We start from the raw sequence: 7,095 nt of genomic DNA on the forward strand, positions 1-7,095 counted from the left end.
TCGAACCAGTCCTCTTAAACTTCTGAACCCATAACTTGATAGCACAGACAGACGGCACATTTCCATGACGTTGAACATTGAAATGTAGTTTGAATTGACGTTGTGCAGCAGTTGCATGATCATTATTCTTGTAAAAAAAGCTTTGATAGCGACAGTGCGTTCTTCACCCGGCCAGTTCCACATGGTCACTCAAGTGCTCTGCCTGCAAAAAAATAAAACTAAATCAGTAAAAAAAAAGGATAATAAAAATGCATGTTATGTACTTCAATATCATGAATTAATTTATTTTGAAATATAATTTTTTATTTCCTTCGCGCTTATTTAAAAAATGACCATATTTATGGCTCACCCTGTGTATATGATAAGGAACCTGACGTGCAGTAAAACCGAAAGAAGAGAACATCATAAATGTGCGGCCGGGGTGTGCGGCCATTTCTCAAATACATTATCGCATTGCAACCCGCAGGTGTCACTGATCAAAATGTTGGGTAACCCATGCGTGTCTGCGATTGTGAAATAACGCAGCAGCAGTAGCAACAGAGCGAGGGGCACACCGCACAAGTACAATCACCGTGGTATTTAAATACCATGTTGTGTATGATAGATCGAGCAAATTATAAAGTTGCATGTGTACACACACACACACACACACACACACACACACACACACACACACACACACACACACACACACACACACACACACACACACACACACACAGTCTAGTCTGGCGCACACTGTCGCGAGGAGTTATAAATGGCAGGATCCTGTTTCTTTGGTGCACCCAAGTCTCGCGACGTGTGTATTCTTCATCAATCTTTTTATGACATCATTCTGCACTGCTTTCCATCAGCACTTGCCCGAGCAATTTGCGTGCTTTTCCTGCGATATCTGCGCTGCGCACGATGGATGCCCTTCGGACGCACGCAGTTGACGCGGGAACCATGGATCGACATTGTGACGTCATATGGTTCGCTCGCACGTCATACACACATGCTTTCAATCCAAGGCACGTGTGCGCATATATATATATATATATATGGGGTCGTTTTGTTATATGTACACACACACACACACACACACACACACACACACACACACACACACACACACACACACACACACACACACACACACACGATATGACAACTTGAAACGCTGAACTCGTGCCGTCGCGCCCTCTCTGTGATACTTTGGAATGAAAGCTGCAGTCAGGATGGAGGGGGGAATTAGAGTGGGGAGGAAGGAGGGGCGAGATGGATGAGGAGGCGAGGGGACGTCTGGCGGGAGCTCATGCAACAATGTCCAGACCTCCCAGTGCGGAATTCGGATGGAGGAGCAATAGCCGCATCACCTCTTGCAGTTACACAACCGTCACCATTCCCTATAACTTTACATGTTTCGTCTGAGACTCGTGCTCCTTCAAATTGCACTTCGTCATCGCCAGCTTCGTTTGCACGGGCGCTGTGACGTCATTTTGCAACAGTTTACTGTGTTTTCCTTCCATTCTAATTAATACGAAATACTGCACATTTTTATGCCTCCGCCGACAGTCGCCGGAGGCATTATGTTTTCAGGTTGTCCGTCCGTCCATCCTTCCGTACCAGCTAAACCTCGTTTTTCTCAGCAACAATATGTCCAATTGAGACGAAACTTTCAGGGTAGGAGTGACACCCATGCATAATGGTTTTATGATAATTGTGACGTCATAGGTCACGTGGTATGGCAGCTATCTTGGATTAAAAGAAAATAATTAAAAAATTATTTCTCGGAAACCACCAAATGGAAAAATTTGAAACTTGGTGCATTGTCAAGTAACTCCCAATGGGGAACAAAAGCATGATGATGACATCATATGTTAAGTGGCATACCAGGCAAAAATGTTTTAATCGAATTCCTTAGCCAAAAATCAGAAATTGCATGCACATGATCTATGACCCATTTTTATTGAAATATTAAATTTATGACATCATTGATCACATGGTTTGGCAGCCATATTGGATTGAAGGAAAATATTAAATAATTATATGTCTGAAACCGCTCACCCTATCAATGCAAAATTTTACAAATATCATCTAGCAGCACTGTTGCATATAGTTTGAAATTGATGATGTCATCGGTCCCGTGGTTTGGCAGCCATCTTGGATAGAAAAATGAACCTTATCTGATCAACACGAAACTTCACAAATGTGATCCCCTACCCATACATATGCAGAGTGATGGCATCTACCCGTTGTGGGACTATGTGGAGGCATATTGGCGACACGGTCGCATTGTTCTCGTTTTTTAAAATTTATCTGAGATGTGTAAGCTGCAGTGACCGTGCGCTGATGAGATGACGTCATCTGCAGCGAAGGTTAAGCAACTCAAATGACATCACACTACAGGCTTATCCTCTTAATTTATGGGTTTATTATTTGAACACGTAACAGACTTACTGCCTCTGGGATGTTCATATTGCAGTGAGCTGAAAGCCATGAACATCTTGCCTTCCTATATGTTTATAGTATCAGTGATTATTGCGGGTGCAATCGTACAATTTGTAATGCCATGACTGTGAGGCCGCTGTGGGCGGTGCCGAGTGAGGCCTTTGTTGCTGTTGCCTGGAATAAAGATGGTGCTTAATCCTCTCTGCGTGCCCGCATCTTTATAACAAATAATTTTCGCATCCTTTCTTTATGTTGGGTATGCGGGTGTCTGCTGATACCTCAGGGAGATGGATTCCCCCACCTTTCATAACCCCAGGTCACCTGTGGGCAAGGCGTAGTACCTGTCAGCCCCCTCCCACCCCCTACCAGGGTAACGGTCTGCAGCCATGCGGTTTAAATGGCAGATGGCTCTGCACATCTGGTGGATGAGAGTCCAGTCGACTCCAACAGCTTGGGCGGAAGAGGATGAATTCCCCAACGGCCAGCAGAGAGACGGAGAGGAGTGGCGACCCCCGTCTATACCACACACTTACCTATGTCTACCAGCCATAGAAAGGCAATGCCATCATTGCCCGAGGAGATTTGACATCATTATAACAAAGACATTACAATTGGCGACGAGGATGGGATTTTTTGGACCCTGGCTGTATCGTATAGAAAGGTCCCAGAGTATGCTGGGGACAACTTTGAACTTTTTGCGGAGCAACTCAGCTTATATTTCATCGCCAACGACATTGTCGAGGTGGGGAAGCAGGAAGCGATTCTTCTATCGTCCCTCTCGGCGGAGGTTTTCCGTTTGCTGTGACTTGATTTCGCCGGCGAGGACGTCGGATGATGCTGTTACCTACAATTCCATCGTGAAGATGTTGCACGACCACATTAAACCAGGCAAGTCACCACAGTTATCGCGGTATGAGTTCGAAAACCTGGTTCGATTTCCCGATGAGAGGGTAGCTGATTTCGTGGCCAGGCTCAAGCATTTGGCAGGGATTGTCGTTTTGGTGATGATGAACGACCACAAAGATTGAAGGATCGTTTTATCGTGGGGTTGCGAGATGAGAATGATGCAAGATGAGAAGCTGGTCGCGTTTATTTTACGGATAAAGTTTGAAGAGATTACATTTGCTAAAGTGGTTGAAACTGCGGCTGTTGTGGAACAAGCTAAAAAGGATGTTCACGCCATTGTTGGGGAGGACTCTGCGGTTAATGCCAAAGCTGCTGGAGGGTCACGTGTTCCCAATTCTCCAACTGGGTCGGCGGATCAGGATTGTTATTCTTCTTCTTCTTCTTCTTCCCGAGTACATGCAATCAGTGCGTTACAGGAACAACTACCACAGCAGCCTTGGTGGTTCACATTCGCGTGGGAGCTGTTCATTTCAGACTGCGGTGTGTTGTCGGTGTGGTAAGACGGGCCATGTGCGGAGGGTCTGTCGGTGCCGGGCACCATCATCAGTTGATGTGGTCGGGGCTGGCAGTAAGTTTGATCAACGGGGCATGTTTCTGATGACGTCAGCTGCGAATCACCCCTTTGTGGTGGCTGCCAGTGTGAATGGCAGGCCAGTCAACTTCACAGTGGATACTGGGGCATCAGTCAGTCTCGTGAGTAGACGGATCTGGCATCAGTTTGGTTGTCCGGTGTTAGCCTCGATACACATTACCCTTCGTACTTACACAGGGGAGATCATAAAGCCATTAGGCTTGATGGATGTATTGGTTCGTTATCGGGACCAGCAAGCGGTATTGCTCCTGCATGTGGTTGATGGTTCTGGACCATCTCTACTTCGTCGTGATTGGTTGCACACCATTCGTCTGGATTGGGCAAACACTTACAGTGTGCATACGTCATTTCCATCTCCTACGTGCTTGGAGGGGATCTTGGAAAAACACCAAATTCAATTCAGGCCTGAACTTGGGAAGCTCAAAGGTGCTCAAGGTTACCTGCACCTGAAGGAGGGTGGCAGTCCGCAATTCTGAAAGCCTCGACAGGTGCCATATGCCCTTCGTGATCGGGTCAAAGCCTCGGTCCACGGAACTCACACATTCACCTGTGTGGTGATTTTAAAGCGACTGTTAACCCCAACCTTTGTGTGGAGAAGTATCCACTGCCATACATTGATGAGATATATTCAAAGTTGGCGGGCAGTCAGTACTTCATGAAGTTGGACTTGCGTGATGCGTACTTTCATCTCGAGATCGCGGAGGAGGATCATCACCTCCTTACCGTCAATACATGTCAGGGTATATACCAGTATACCTGTCTGTTTCGGGATCGCTTCAGCTCCGGTAATGTGACAGAAGGCGATGGATCATCTTTGTATCGACTTACCTGCACAATGCTACCTGGATGACATCCTCATCGCGGGCACCACGGCTGAACAAGATCTTGAGAACATTGACAAGGTGATGTCTAAGTTAGCTGCTCAAGGCCTTGGCTTGAACAAGGACAAATGCTTCTTCTTTCAGAAGCGAGTGGAGTACTTGGGGCAAGTGGGGCATGTCATCACCCCAAAGGGGCTGTCAAGACCCCTCAGAAAGTCGACGCTATAGCTGACATGCCCAGCCCAAGGTACAAAGTTCAGCTTCGTTCCTTCATTGGGCTTGCTCAGTATTACCAGAGGTATGTCGACTACCTAAGCACTGAGCTTGCTCTGCTGACTCGCATGCTGCGTTGAGATGTTCGATGGAGGTGGAGTTCGATGGAACAAGCAGCATTGGAATGAGTCAAAGCTCGCCTTACTGCAGACACGGAACTCACACATTATGAACCTTCATGTCCACTCATTCTGGCTTGTGACAGCTCGTCGTATGGCATCAGTGCCGTCTTGTCTCAAGTGATGAGCGACGGTGCTGAGCGTCCGGTGTGTTTTGTGTCACGTGCTCTGACAGCTGCAGAGCAGAACTATTCTCAGATTGAGTGTGAAGCATCGAGTTTGGTACGGGGCGTGTTGAAATTTCATCAGTACTTGATAGGTCGGTGTTTTCTCTGACAAACTGATCATCGGCCACTTCAGTTCTTGTTTAATCCTCAGAAGGGCATTCCAGTCACTACCGCTGCTCGGCTAGAGATGGTGTCTTGTCCTCAGTGCGAACGACTATGAACTAAAATTTCGTGCTTCCGAACGGCACGCTACCTGTGATGGCCTGTCACGATTGCCGTCTACAAAGGCCGGTGCCCAACCTGCGGATGAGGTTGAGGTGTTCATGTAGGAACAGATTCAATCTGGTCCGGTAATCGCTGTGGAAGTGGCCGCTGCCATTCGTCGTGAACCTGTGCTGTCACATGTTGCGCACGTTGTTTTGTCATGTTATTGGCACGAGTTGCCCCCGACATCAGAATATGCTCCATATGTGCCGTGTGTGTCTGAGCTGTCTCTAGCTCAAGGTTGTGTAATGTGGGGCATGAGGGTGGTCATTCCTGCTGCTTTACGTCAGCACTGTCTCAATGAGTTGCATGAGGGTCATTTTGGGTTTGGTCAAAACAAAGAGTTTAGCCCGGAGTTTGTTGTGGTGGTCCGGGCTTGATGCGGACATCGAGTGGACGGTAAAAGCATGTGATACATGTCAAACTGATGATGATAATCCCTCACGTGTGTCGTTGTTATGGCCGCCTGCTGATGGAGCGTGGCAGCGCATTCATGTAGATTTTGCAGGGCGAGTCATGGTGATCGACGCTTACTCAACATGGTCAGACGTAGTTATAATGGAGTCCACCTCAGCAGAGAACACGGTGGAGCATCTGCTGAGTATTTTTGCGAAGAAGGGGGTTCGGGAGATTTTAGTTTCGGATAATGGTTAGCAGTTTGTATCTGAGGTGTTTGCTGTGTTCATGCGTGCTGATGGTATCAAACACCTGAGGTCGGCGTCTTACCACCCAGCTACAAATGGCCAGGCTGAGTCATTTGTCAAAAGGTTGAAACATGCCTTGTGTAGAGGCCAAGGGGTTTGATCTGTGCAGAGTAGGGTTGACGTGTTTTTGCATGCCTATCGTAATTCAGTGCATTCTACTACACAGGAAACACCTGCATTCCGCATGTATGGCCGACAGTTGCGGTCGCGCCTGGATTTGCTTCGACCTGGTGCACCTGAAGTTGTTACGGTGACCAATGTTCGATCATTCACGTTGGACCAGCCAGTTTTGGCACAGGACTATGTACACCGACAGAAATGGGTGCCGGCTGTTGTGGTCCGAGTTTTCGGTCCGCCTAACTACCTTGTTCGTACTTCGGACGGGCTTATCTGGAAACGTCATGCGAATCAGTTGTTGGCTCGCGGGTCCAGACATTCACACACAACCAATTCGTTACACCGTGTGATGTGTCCTCATCCATTGAGGTGCCCGTGACCATGTTTTGGTCAGCTGCACATCCATCTGTGTAGTGTGCCAGGGTCAAAACGGCGTCAAAGATGCAGTGAGAGTAGTGTGGATGTTCCTCAGGTTTCGGTTGAGACTAGTTGGTGTCTGGTGGGGAGCCGTCGTCTGTTAAAAATGCCTCACCGTCGCCGGTCGTGTCCACGGCTAAATGCCCACGTGCCTCTCTAGTGCGACCAGCATATTTGAAAGACTATGTGACTTAACTAAGGGGGGGGGGGGGGGGGAGAGGAGGAGTGTAGTGCCGTGTGAGGCCGCTGTGGGCGGGGCCGAGTGAAGCCGCTGTGGGCGGGGCC

Source organism: Myxine glutinosa, chromosome 12 (genome assembly GCF_964187855.1).
Source record: "Myxine glutinosa chromosome 12, kmMyxGlut1.1, whole genome shotgun sequence".
NCBI lineage: Eukaryota > Metazoa > Chordata > Myxini > Myxiniformes > Myxinidae > Myxine > Myxine glutinosa.